At 40.5% G+C, this 14,435-nt stretch overlaps 1 protein-coding gene across 3 annotated transcripts in view; it reads right to left on the minus strand.

The window, feature by feature from the left end:
• Positions 1-11,031, minus strand: part of TEX15 (testis expressed 15, meiosis and synapsis associated) — an 87,632-nt gene extending 76,601 nt beyond the window's left edge. For 2 of the 3 annotated variants that reach the window (XM_054656628.2, XM_063816999.1), the window contains exon 1: positions 10,843-11,031. The gene's annotated coding sequence lies outside the window, so the exon portion shown is untranslated. The remainder of the gene's footprint in view (positions 1-10,842) is intronic. The other variant, XM_063817000.1, reaches the window with a different exon arrangement.
• Between the last annotated feature and the right edge of the window lie 3,404 nt (positions 11,032-14,435).

Here is a 14,435-nt window from a genome sequence, read left to right on the forward strand (position 1 = left end):
ACCTGGGAACTTGTTGGCAATGCAAATCCTCTGGCTTCATCCCAGACCTATTGAATCTAGAGGCTGGGCCCGGAAATCTGTGGTTTGACAAGTTCTCCAGGTGATTCTGATGTAAGATAAGTTTGAGATCCGCTGGTCTAAGATAATTCTGAGGAAGGCATCTAATCAGGTATATAAGAACTATTTTTTCCTTTTCCTCCTTTTTTTTTTTTTTTCTTAATGTATCAGGAATCTCTTTTAGCCAGAGTCACTATTAGGAAAAAGAAATAGTTGCAACTGGGAACTTCACTTTCAGGCTTAAAGCTCCTGCAGAGGAAGAAACCAAAAGATAAATGAAAACGTGATTTTGCTTTTTGCAGGGGGAGGGCAGGAAGCGGGGAAGATAGGCATTCAATTAACAAATTATCCAGTGGCTACCTTGTTTCAGGCACTCTGCAAGAAGGAAGACAAGGAAGTAGAAAAGAACTGTGAAGGTCACTAACAATTTTAACTTGGGTATCATTCAATGTAGTACTAACAACACAGGTTGCCAATTCCTGGTATACACATGCAGTAATATCCAAATGGGCAATAAAATATTTATAGTGAAGTAACAGACCAGCAAAGCAAAAAACTATGGTTCATTCTTGATGATCAAAGGGATTGGTGATTCTCCAACTTCAGTGTGTATCAGAATCACCTAGAGGGCTTATTAAAATACAGATTACTGGGTCCCACCTCCAGAGTTTCTAATTCTGTATGTTTAAGGCCCAAGAATTTTTATTTCTCATAAATTCCCAGGTGACATTGATAGAGAAGAGAGACCACAGTTTGAGAACCACCAATCTAGGTGATGAAGCACAGTAGAATTTAAGTATTCCAGGAAGGAAATGTCTGAAGATTACCAGTACATTTCTCAAGGTGTTCATATTTATTGCACAGACTTTGTCTGTTGCCCCTCAGGGAAAAGGCAAGAGAGGGATTATGCTTTTAAACTATGTGGTTAAACTATTTTATTTTGATAATGCATATTACATAGTCTATGTTGAATCAACCAACCTCCATTATGAAGGGTTTCCCAAACTAGAAGCCAAAACTGGCACTCAAAGATTTCCATGATTTTGTGATGACTCAAATTATAATCTTGTTTTAATGACCTATGCTGTATAGATGTATTTCTCTAAAAATTTGGGGCAGGCTCTCCTCTAGGTCCAAGGAGGATCTTGTATCTATCTAATTATATAGTCAAATGAGAGCAGACTTAAAAATAATTTACATGTTTAAAAGACTGTCCCAAGAGCCCAGGCTATGGGGAGGAGTACTTCCAGTCCAGCTGCTTTTCATCACGGGGAAAAATCAAAGTTAAGGGGCCCCCGGGGGTTAGGACTCCCTTGGTTTCTTTCCCTTTGGAGTCTAGGAGCTGCAGTACAAACAGATTGAGTTCCACAAAAAGGCCAAGGTCATCCTGGCTGCAGAGAAAGGTGAGAAACAGCTCAACTTTTCACTGAATCAATCCTTCAGTCCTAGTCCTTCCTTCAGCTTTCTCAAAAAGGACACATTCTGACTGGCTTGACTGAAATAGACCCACTCTACCATAAAGTAAGCTAGCACAGGATAACTTGCATCTTATTCCACAAGGAAGATTACCTGGATTACCTATCCTTCTACAAATCAGCATTCTTTTTTCAGCCCAAGCATTAAATATAATAAATGCCATCCTCTGTGTTACTGATAGCGAAAAACTGAGAATGGCAAAAAAGTCACCACTTTGCCTGCTTAAAGCCACTTGTCTTCCCTATGCAGATATAAACAGAGAGATAATTACCTTGCCAAGGTCCTTGAAATCAGATATGGTGTTAGAAGGGTATGAAATATGGAAGATGACTGTGCTAATAGGTTGTGAAAGATGAGGACAGATCAATCATGTACAACCCCAAACTGAGTGCATTCTCTGCTCAAACAGATGGAAATTATATGCAAAAGAAGTTGGGAATTGTCATAAAAGCACAGGGATTAGTTACTAATCTATTATGGTTATGAGGCTTTTTAAAAGACATTAGGGAAATACAAAGAAATAATCAGATGATTAAAGATAATGACACAATTTTCAAGGGAATTAATAACTACAAGTCTTGGAAAGGAAATAATAATAAAACGACCTTATTTAGGCTGGGCGCAGTGGCTCACGCCTGTAATCCCACCACTTTGGGAGGCTCAGGTGGGTGGATCAACTGAGGTCAGGAGTTCGAGACCAGCCTGGCCAACACGGGGAAACCCCATCTCTACCAAAAATATAAAAACTAGCCGGGTGTGGTGGTGGGCGCCAGTAATCCCAGCTACTTAGGAAGCTGAGGCAGGAGAATTGCTTGAATCCAGGAGATGGAGGTTGCAGTGAGCCAACATGGTGCCACTTCACTCCAGCCTTGGTGACAGAGTGAGACTCCGTCTCAAAAAAAAAAAAAGGACCTTATTTAAACCCTGAAACTGGTCATAACTAAATATTCACACAATTCATTTTGATTAATGTAGGAAAATAGCTATATAGGTAATACATTTTTAACTAGAAATTCATAAATTTCTAACTAGGATTGACCAATACTGAATCAACTTTTCCTCCCCTGTGAGTTGTTTTCCGGTTAAAAACCACAAGTATTCCTCAGCTTCTCTTTCAATGTCAATGAGGTGTGCATGAAGTCATCTTGCATATAAAATATTCCTCCCATTTTAAAACATTAAACTATCTTTCTGTGTTAATTCAAAGAAGTCAACAGCTTTATTTTCCACATTTTAGTATGAAAAACATAGCTGCTGACCATTATTCACCTTTTATGATCTGCTGAACCTAAAATTAAAAAAATGTATTACTTGATAAGGTTAAAACAAGTTATCTAATACTGTAATGGAGTTATGCCCAGAAAAACACTAATACACAATTATAAATTTCTAAATGTATCTAATTATACATCTTTCTCATGAAGGAGTTCACTTACACATTTTCTTTAGGTACTTACATTAAATGTGGGGGTAACAAAGCTAACAACTAGCAATTCATGTGCCTTCTTACTAATGTCCCTATCAAGAATGAATTTTAATATAACTTGTCTGCTTCTAACATTCATTTTAAGATTCTACCTGACTTTAGTAACAAACAGGCTTCTCAAAAATTCTTCAGAAACTGTTTGATCGTGCAATGTCAAAGTACTGCAACAAACCTGGTGGGAATTATACCAAATAGACCAACTGAAGACTTAAAAAGACTTCAAAAAAAAAAAAAAAAAAAACTGTAGGCAAAAGTTGATTATTATTGAGTCCCCAGGAGAAATAAACTCGAGTACTGGTCATAGCATTCTAGGCAGAGAATGAACTCTTGGGATGCTGCTATTCCTTTGTCAGACTAAAAATTTTAGTCCTACTTTTGAATTGTCATATTAAATACAAGATCACCAAAATAGAGTAATTTTCAGACTGCAAATTTGTACCAAGCAAAAAATTTTCCTCTAAAAAATTTAGCATAATTCAGATAGATTATTTTTAAGAGAAAATTATTTGACTTATTCACACCATGGATAAGAGATAATATTTTTGGTGGCAGTTTGGTGAAGCCAGACCACCTGGTCTGTGGCTCACGCCTATAATCCCAGCATTTTGGGAGGCTGAGGCCGGTGAATCACTTGAGCTCAGGAGTTCAAGACCAGCCTGGGCAACATGGTGAAAACTTGTCTTTACAAAAAATACAAAACAAAACAAAAAAAGGCTGGGCATGGTGGCACACCTGTATTCCCAGCTGCTCGGGATGCTGAGGTGGGAGGATTGCTTGAGCTCAGAAGGTGGCTGTTGCAATGAGCCTTGTGATCATGCCACTGCACTCCAGCCTGGGTGAGAGTGACACCCTGTCTCAAAAAACAAAACAAACAAGAAAACCCCCAAAACCCAAATTCTATCTGCCCCTTACTGACTGCAACGCTAGACCCATTACCTATACTTTTGTGCCTCAGTTTCTTCATACGTAAAATGGGAAAAAAATAACAGTATTTAGTAGATTAATTCAGTTAATCAATACTCTTCTGCTATATTGATTACTACAACACACAGAACAGTGACTCATTTATGGTAAAGTGCTATATAAGTATTGGCTATTATTATTAATGTATGTTTAATCAAATAAAGAGGCATAATATTTTAATCCTCACAGTTTAATGTTAATCATCTAACATTCCTCCATTCTTCTTCAAATAGTTATATTATTTATTGACCTGGGAAGTCTTTGTTTCTGTTTTAGCCTTAAAAGAGAACAAGCAGCTGGGCGCAGTGGCTTACGCCTGTAATCCCAGCACTTTGGAAGGCTGAAGTGGGAGGATCACGAGGTCAGGAGATCAAGACCATCTTGGCTAACATGGTGAAACCCCGTCTCTACTAAAAATACAAAAAAAAAATTAGCCTGGTGTGGTGGCAGGCACCTGTAATCCCAGCTACTCAGGAGGCTGAGGCAGGAGAGTGATGTGAACCCGGGAGGCGGAGCTTGTGGTGAGCCGAGATTGTGCCACTGCACTCCAGCCTGGGCGACAGAGCGAGACTCCATCTCAAAAGAAAAAAAAAAGAGAGAGAGACAGAACAAGCATATATTAAAGTGCTTGTATTTGTACCTTGGATAAGCAGGCATGTAATACCTTAGGAAAAACTAAAACACTAGGTTTAACTGCTGGGAATAGGCTTGAAAGACCCATGAAAAAGACAATACTGCAGAAGACAGTCAACCAAAATAATTTATAAGCAGATTTTCCCATTTTACGTATGAAAATTTTCCATTTTACATATGAAAAAAACCAAGGCACAGAAAGACACTAGGTTTAATTGATTAGCATGGGCTTGAAAGACACAAAAAATTGCATTTTCTAGAGAGAAAAATGGATTTGAGGAACTTAAAACAATTTTTTTTTCTTTTGCTGTTCACTTAAGCTGATTCTTACTCCTTGGCCAAATGTGACTTTATATAAAACATACCACACAGATGTAAAGGTTGTATAAATCTTCGTAAGAATACCATTCTAAACTCAAAGAGTTTATAGACTTTCCTAATCACCATTACCCTATGTAATTATACCACTGAAGAATTTGTTGTTGATTTAATAAAAGCTTTTTCCTTATTTAGAGACAAGATCTTGCTGTGTTGCCAAGGCTGGAGGGTGGAGTGCAGTGGTGCAATCATGGCTCATTGTGTGCCTGACAGCATCACAAGAGTCAAGTTCATTTCTCTGCCTAGAATGCTGTGATCAGTACTCCAGTTTATTTCTCCTGGTGACTGGATAATATTCAAAATTTGCGTACAGTTTTCTGCTCGCTTGAACTCCTGGGCTCAAGCAATCTTTCCACCTCAGCCTCTTGAGTACCTAGGACTACAGGCGCATGCCAGGATGCCTGGCTAATTTATATATAAAATGTATATATAAATTATATACAAAATGTATATATAAAATGTATATATAAATTATATACAAAATGTATATACAAATTATATATAAAATGTATATACAAAATTTATATATAATGTATTATATATAAATTAATATACATTATATTTAATTATATAATTACGTATAATTTATATATAAATTTTACATCTAATTTATATATATTTTATATCTAATTTATATATAATATATATAAATTAGATATAAATTAGATATAAATTAGATGTAAAATTTATATATAAATTAGATATAAAATTTATATCTAATTTATATATAATTACACCAAAAAAAAAAAAAAGCCAGGCATGGTGGCACAAGCCTTTAGTCCCCAGCTATTTGGGAGGCTGAAATGGGAAGATTGCTTGAGCCCAGGTGATCAAGGCTGCAGGAAACCATGATCACATCACTGCACTCCTGGGCAACAGAGTCAGACTCTATGAATTCTATAAAAGAATTCATCGCCCAGGCTGATGCAGAGGCACAGTGATGGCTCACTGCAGCCTTGACCTCTCAGGCTCAAGTGATCCTCCCACCTCAGCAACCTACCCCCTCTACCCAGGAGCTGGGACTATACCCATGTGCCACCGCATCACATTAATACTTAAATTTTTGTAGAGATGGGGTCTCACTACGTTGCCCAGGCTGGTCTTGAATTCCTGAGTCCCAGTGATCCTCCCACCTCAGCCTTCTAAGGTGCTGGAATTGCAGGCATGAGCCACTGTGCCTGACCCTATTTTTTAATTTTTTGTAGAGGCAGGGCATTGCTATATTGCCAAGGGTGGTCTCCGACTTCTGGACTCAAGCGATCCTCCTGCCTCGGCATCCCAAATTACTAGGATTACAGGTGTGAGCCACTGTGCTGGCATGCTTTCTCCCTTTTGACTTGCTCTATTATATTAATGGCACAAAATTTATAGTAATGTTTTCATCTATGTATATCGAGAAAATATTTGCCTATATATCTCCTTTACGTACAATTCATTTTTTTTGCTCATAGTTCTTGCTAAGATCCTACATTAAATGCTTACATGAGCTTGAAGTCTCTCTCTAAACAAAGCTTTACTGTAAGCCACAGAGTGGAGAACACTGCCCCATCCGGAAAAGAGGTTACAAGGTACAATAATTGTGGACTAACAGAAGAAGCAAAGGATTGGCAGTTAAAAACCTATGTTTGAATCCTAGCTCTTTCACTATTTAGCTACTTCAGTTCATAAAACTGAAATGTGTTCATCTCTCGACATTACTGCTAACTTTGTTTTTGATAAGAGGGGTGTCTCACATGCTTTAAAGAATCTGATGAAGTCATAGATCTTTTCTTCAACAAAAATTGACACAATCCACACATTTTTGTATACAGTTAGGGGCTTCAAGTAATCACACAAGTCCATGTATCCTAAGAACCCTCTAGAATACTGAATTACAATGGTTCCTGCTGTTTTAATATAAAAATGCCATTTCCGCATTCATATTCTTTCTCACACACACCCTTAAAGTCTTGCTGTGCAACCTGTAAATGTACCAGAGCTCACAAGCTTACTTTTAAACACATAAAAGAAATGAAGTTTTATCTTTATTGGCAAAGTTTCCCCCCTTGAGGCATATTAACAGTGATTGTGTGTAGTTTTAGATTTGTATCAGGACAAGCTAGATACTCAAATCAGTTATTTTATTAATCATTATCCTAAAAAATCTTCAAATTTAGTTATAGTAGCTTAATTAAACCTCAGATAAACCTTAAAAATCAAAATATGTTTTGTATACCTAGGGTCTAATAGGCACGAACAGAGCTATGCAAAACTGGGTTTGGATAAGGATTTAATTGTCCACACGTATTCAGTCACATTGGTGAAAGCAGAAACTGCATCTGTGCCAAAGTCTCAGCTGTTGTAATTAAAGACAGACCCCCCCCGCCCCCACTCCCCCCTCAGGAGCAGCTAGCTATCATTATTTTCAAAGGGCAGCAATTACAAAGGCTTTGCATTATGTGGATTACACATTCCAAGGATATAGGATTGCTACCAGACTTCGGGGACTATCCTAATAAGCAAAGTAGTTCATTAAAGCAATCATCAAATTTACATACAAGTTTTAAATTTTCTGAACTTTGCTTAGTTTGTCATGTGAGTTTACCTCCCTTTGTGAAATAGAGCTATTTCTGAAAAGTTAATTCCTGATCATCTTGCCCTACTACTTGACTAACTTTATAAAGCTTGGAAGTATTATTACAAAGCAAGAGTAAATCACCACAGAACATCAATTTTAAACATGCTTAATTGAACAAAAAATTAGTTCCTCTTTAATAAAGATAAGTAACAAAATATAAACGGAAAGAAGATGAGGTTATTTTTCACCTTTGATATCACATTTAATAGATTCAGAGGAAAACTAATCCCAACTGTGCAACACATTCAGGGGCTGGACATTTAATGAGATTCCATTAGACCTAACAGGATAACATGTAGGCACTTCAAATCCCCTCTATCATCCTTCATGAAGCCAAGCTATTTTGAAATAAATGAGAAATAGGAACATAGCAAAAGCAGACCAAAGCAGTACATTTACCAAAAATTAAAACTGCCAATTTTCCAAAATTTTTGGGTACTGTGAAAATCATGATTGTTTTCTCTAACTTAAAGAAATTTTGTAATTCAGTACAGTATATCATCCTTCAGTACAATTAAAAAAAAAAAACTTTAAAGTGCTCAAGTACACTAGTAGGTGTGCTGGGAGAAAAAGTGACCTTCGGATCTCCTGAAATTGAGTAAAAGCATTATAATCATACTTCACTGATTTTGTAAAACATTTTTTAACATACTAAAGCCATATACTAAAGCGGAAATTATCACTAGCTGCTAGGATTAAAATTTCAAAAAGTGCCAGTGGAAGTTCTTATGCTTTCTTCCCACTGGCCAATAAGACTCCTACAGGTAATTTCTTATGTTTGCCTAGTTCCATGAATTCTTTTATAGAATTCACAGAGTCTGACTCTGTTGCCCAGGAGTGCAATGATGTGATCACGGTTTCCTGCAGCCTTGACCACCCGGGCTCAAGCAATCTTCCCATTTTAGCATCCCAAATAGCTGGGGACCAAAGGCTTGCACCACCACGCCTGGCCTTTTTTTTTTTTTTTTTTTTTTTTGGTAGAGACGGGGACTATGTTGCCCCAGGCTGGTCTTGAACTCCTGGTCTCAAGCAATCTCCCACCTTGGTCTCCCAAAGTCCTAGGATTACATGGCATTATTTGGCACTCATCCAAATAATTTATTTAAAAAAGAAAACATACATGGGTTTTGATGCTTAAGCACTCTCCCTCAAATTTTTACATCTTTATGATTAGGTAGGGTTCAGATTTTAAAATATCTTTGCAATAAGGTAAAGAAAGATCTATGTTTTGTTTTTTAATTAAAGGCCTTTAAGAAAGTGAGCAATAACAAAGCATTAAACGTATCTCTAAATACTGATTTTACTCCTCCAGTTCCCTTAACTTCAACTGTTAAAATGAACTCTCCCTTTCAAGCAGCGATGATATATTTTGGATGAACCTTAAAACCTTTTAAAAATATTCAATAAATTTAACCATTTTCTCAATGTGAACTCAACGACATTTCAATTAAAGCTTGTACCACTTTATTTTTATTTTTTTGAGACAGAGTCTCGCTCTGTCGCCCGGGCTGGAGTGCAGTGGTGCATTCTCAGCTCACTGCAGCCTCAAACTCCCAGACTCAAGCGATTCTCCTGCCTCAGCCTCCCGAATAGTTGAGATTACAGGCGCGTGGCAACACACCAGCTAATTTTCGTATTTTTTGTATTATTACTACTACTATTATTATTATTTTTTGTAGAGACGGGGTTTCCCCATGTTGCCCAGGCTGGTTTCGAACTCCTGGGCTCATGCGATCCGCCCGCCTTGGCCTCCCAAAATGCTAGGACTACAGGCGTTGAGCCACCGCGCTCGCCAAAGCTTGTATCACTTCTATTCCTTCTCCACCAACACACATAGTCGTCAAAAAGGAAATTCAAAAATAAAAAAAGCGAATAATGGTATCACTTCTACTTCATACTTTGAAACAGTCCCATATTCACCCATCACCCCCAAAAGCAATCAGTGCACTTAGGGCGTTGGGGTGCTTCACACTGCACTTAGAGCTCACCATTTTTAAACTTGAAGGGAACCGTGGTATCTTCAAAGTCTCCGAGTTGCCAGCGACCTCAGCCTCTCCACTTTCTCGAACATCATCCCTGGGCACTGTCTCCCGACATAGCCAGCGCGGTGGCCATGCGCCTCAAACCGAGCATTCCAAACGCGGAAACTCAACCCCGAGCGCGGAGAGGATGGAAACTGCCTGAAAGGATCCCTGCAGGGCTGGGCTTGGGACGCGGCTCACACGAAACTGAGGCAGGAGTCTCTTCCTGCACCCGCACCACGCCGGGACCCGAGGGGTTTCACTCCCTTCACTGAGCCGAGCCAGGAAGCCAAGAGCCACCAGGGCGAAGCAGCCCTGCAAAACCTCCACTCAGCCTTACAACAGCCACAGCGCCGGGACACGCGGCACCGCATCCCGGGCGCGCCAGTCCTCCTGCAGTCGGGGGACGCTCCCCTCAGGCGCCCGCGTCGGAGCCCAGCTACCCCCGCGCCGCCCTCACCTACCGAGGCTCCCCCGCGTCCACCGGCTCCTGCAGCGAGACAGCCGGCGCAGGCGGGCATGGTCCGAGCGCGGGCTCTGCAGGGGAGAACGAGGCGCACGGACTGCCAGTCACCCGGGCGGCGTTCCCCGCCCTAGCGCTCCAGGGTCGCGAGTCCCACAGGAGTCCCGAGTTGCGGTCCCGGGGCGGGCGGGGCCTCCATGAGGCCCCACCCCCTCCCCGCCCCCGCGGATATCCCCACGCACCACGGAGATCCCCACGCGCCCTGCGCAACGCGGCTGCTCCGCGCTGCCTTCTGCTGACTACAAACTGCGCCTCCAGGGAGCCAGGGCGAGGCGGAGGCCACCACCAAGTTGTGGCGCTCTCTCCTCTCGCTGCCTCAGAGCAGCGAGTTTCTCCTCAGCTGCAAACAAGGACGCAGGGCCAGCTCCGTGGGGCTCAGCGGGGGCAGAGGGAGCGCGAAAGCGCGGGAACCCGCGCATCTGAGGAAAGCTAAACATTTCACCTGTAGAGTCGGCTGCCCTGGCCCTCGGAGGCCCACCTTTGGCCCCAGAGTCCCTGAATCAATGATAATTAACATTTTTAAAAATTTTATTATTTTTAAAAATAAATTTAATCGGGAAGCTCCGAGCCAGAAGAGTAGCGTCTGAGACTCCCCATAATTAACATTCTTCACTCCTTAATTTTAATTTACCTCACACCAAACTAGCTGCTAACCCTCCTCTCCTCATCTGCCACATTCCCCACAAACCTTGAGCTGTCTTCTTTGCTCAGTCAGTTCCTCAGACTCAATCTTAGCACGGTACAGACCTTCGCCCACTGCCTTCCCTGGAAGCCTCAGGAACACAGCAGCACCCCCCAGCGAGGTGCGCACAGTGAGCAAGCAGCTCGGAAAGCAGCGGCGCTTGCGCACTGCGCCGGGGGCGGAGCCAGAGGCCCTGCACGTGGAAGCTCGAAGCCCGTAGGTGGGGCCCGCGCAGGAACGGACTCCTGAGAGACTTTACATGACCTGAAGCAAACTGTGAGTTCAGTGCCTACTCCGTGTACACGGAGTGGGCCTTCAACAAAACGATCGTTTTGTCATGGCTTTCTAATTTAATTCAAAAGGAGTTAGAAGATCGGGGAGGACTTTATGTTGCTCGGCTAATGGCCAAATCCCTTAGCTAAGGCTTCAGCTTGGAGCTAACAAGTACATCCAAGTTTCAGGGATCTAAAGCATAAAGATTTTTACCAGACTCATTCGGTCGGGTGCGGTGGTCGGTGATCTCAGCACTTTGGGAGGCCGAGGTGCGTTCAGGAGTTTGAGACCAGCCTGGGCAACATAGTGAGACCTCCTCTGCCAAAAACAAAAAAAAATCCTTGCACTCAGAAAATTAATTCTACTTCATAGCGCGGCTTATGAAAGCCTGATTCAGAGGCTATATAGATTACAGAATCGAAGTCTTCCAGTCCAGTCACTCAGATTTAGTTTTACAATTGCAGGCCTGAGAGTCACTTCATCCTTCAGTGGGTGAATCCTTTAGGGGCGAAGACGCTGAAGACAGGCAGCTTAAAAGATGCAGTATTCGGCCGGGCGCGGTGGCTCATGCCTGTAATCCCAGCACTCTGAAAGGCTGAGACGGGCGGATCACCTGAGGTGTTCCAGACCAGCCTGGCCAACATGGCGAATCCCAGTCTCTACTAAAAAATGCAAAAATTAGCCAGGCGTGGTGGCGTGCGCCTGTAGTCCCAGCTACTCGAAAGGCTGAGGCGGGAGAATTGCTTGAATCTGGGAGGCGGAGGTTGCAGTGAGCCAAGCTCATGCCACTGCACTCCAGCCTGGGCAAAGGAGTGAGATTCTGTCTGTCTGTCTGTCTTTCTCTCTCTCTCTCTCTCTCTCTCTCTCTCTCTCTCTCACACACACACACACACACACACAAAGATGCACTATTCCATTTTCCAATAATCACTTTCTATAAGGCAAGTTTTAAGTGTATTTTACAACTGGATTGAAAGAGGAGCTTCAGGGATCTGTGAATACCGTAAATCTGAGAATTAAAATGTTTCTTTCCTTTTTTTTTTTTTTTTTTTTTTTTTTTTTTTTACGGAATCTAGCTCTGTTGCCAGGCTGGAGTGCATTGGCGCGATCTCGGCTCACTGCAACTTCCGCCTCCCAGCTTCAAGCGATTTTCCTGCCTCAGCCTCCTGAGTAGCTAGGATTACAGCCAGGCGCCGCCATGCCCAGCTAATTTTTGTATTTTTAGTAGAGACGGGGTTTTACCATGTTGGCCAGGATGAGTCTCGATCTCCTGACCTCGTGATCCGCTCGCCTCGGCCTGCCAAAGTGCTGGGATTACAGGCGTGAGCCACTGCGCCCGGCCTAAAATGTTTCTTTCACTGTAAGTTCAATTTAGTGGAAAGACGTTCTTTAACTATCATCAAATTCTAATATCAATGACACTACCCCACCAAAACACAGTCGGAATTTCTGTTTTCTGTTTATGCTCCTATAAACCAATGGTATTTTAAAAACTTATTTTAAGTTTCAATTTTACTGCGTGTGAAATAAAATTTTATTATTCCTCTTAATAACCTATTTTGGTTGGGCAAGGTGGCTCACGCCCTGTAATCCCAACACTTTGGGAGAGCGAAGCAGGTGGATCACTTGAGGTCAGGAGTTTGAGACCAGCCTGGCCAACATGGTGAAACCCCGCCTCTACTAAAAATACAAAAATTAGCTGAGTGTGGTGGCATGCGTCTGTAATCCCAGCTACTCGGGAGGCTGAGGCAGGAGAATCGCTTGAATCTGGGAGGCGGAGGTTGCAGTGAAACCACGGCACTCCAGCCTGAGACTTCGTCTAAAAATAAAAAATTTAAAAAATCTATTTTTGACAATAAATTGAAATTTCAAAATTTATATATTTTTCATTTTCTTCTTCATGACCATTATCTGTCTTTTTCAACTTAAGAATTAGGGTACCCAGCAATTGTACTCCTAGGAGTTTACACCCAAGGGACATGTATAAAAATTTCATAGCAATACGGTTCATAATAGCAGAATACTAGGAAAAACTGGAATATCCTCAATAAAAATTGCGGCATATTCATTCATTGGAATATTTAACAGCAATGAAAACAGAATAAACTACATTTACATGCAACAACATGCATGGATTGCCTAAGCAATATTGAGGGAAAGAAGTCAGACAGAAGAGAATGTACATTGTGAGTTCCCAATTGTATAGTTTAAAAATAGACAAAACCAAACTGGTATGTAAGTATGCATACTTATGTGTCTAAAGGATAGAGAAAAGCAAGGAAGTGATTTTCATGAAAATCAGGATAGTGCTTATCTTTTAGAGAAAATTGTCATCAGTGTGTTATAGGATTTTAGGTAATTTTTATTTTTTCTTTATGCTTTTCTGTAATTTCCAAATTATCTACAATGAACATGTGTTTCTTTATAACCAGCAGGGGAAAACTAGATGTTACTCTCAAAAATAAATAAAAAAGGATCAAGGTCAAGTGCCACAAGAAAATTGAAAAAAAGAGGTATCTTGTGAACAACACTATAAAACTATACCAAATCTACAACTTCAGTTTACTCCTATTTCCTTTATCTCCATCCTTTTCTTTTTAAAATTCCAAAAGAAACAAAAACTATAATACTCTGCAATTTGTTTTCTAAAACATTACTTTTTATCCTTTATCATTTTCTTAGATTTACTTTATTCTTATATTACTGTCTTGAATTGATTGGCTAATGTTCATCTTCTTTTGCATTCTTTACTTTTTTCTTTTTGAGACGGAGTTTTGCCCTGTCGCCTGGGTTGGAGTGCAATGGTGCAATATCGGCTCACTGCAACCTCTGCCTCCTGGTTCAAGCGATTCTCTGCCTCAGCCTCCCAAGTAGCTGGGATTACAAGCATGTGCCACCACACCCAGCTAATTTTTATATTTTTTTTTTAGTAGAGATGGGGTTTCATTGCATTCTTTTCTAGAATTCATTGGCCAGTTTATGTTTTATTTTCTTTTTCATTTCTTAAAAAACAAAACATTTTTAAGACTATAGCTCCACCTCTGAGGTCATACATTGGCTTCATCCTATGAGTTTTCATAAATAGTATTATTTTCATGATTGTTTTTTAAAAATAATTTGTATTTGCATCTTTAATTTTTTCTTTTGCTGCCTTCTGTAGCATGTAAAGTTTAACATACACACATTATATCTATCTTGTTGATTGTATTATTCAGACCATTCAAATCTTACTTTTTTTTGGCATATTTCGTATTTTTGTCTTTTTATCTTTCTAAGTCTTAGACAAATGTAGTCACTTCTCCTCAAATTTGTAGTCACTTTTTTCA

This window comes from Pan troglodytes, chromosome 7 (genome assembly GCF_028858775.2).
Source record: "Pan troglodytes isolate AG18354 chromosome 7, NHGRI_mPanTro3-v2.0_pri, whole genome shotgun sequence".
Taxonomy (NCBI): domain Eukaryota; kingdom Metazoa; phylum Chordata; class Mammalia; order Primates; family Hominidae; genus Pan; species Pan troglodytes.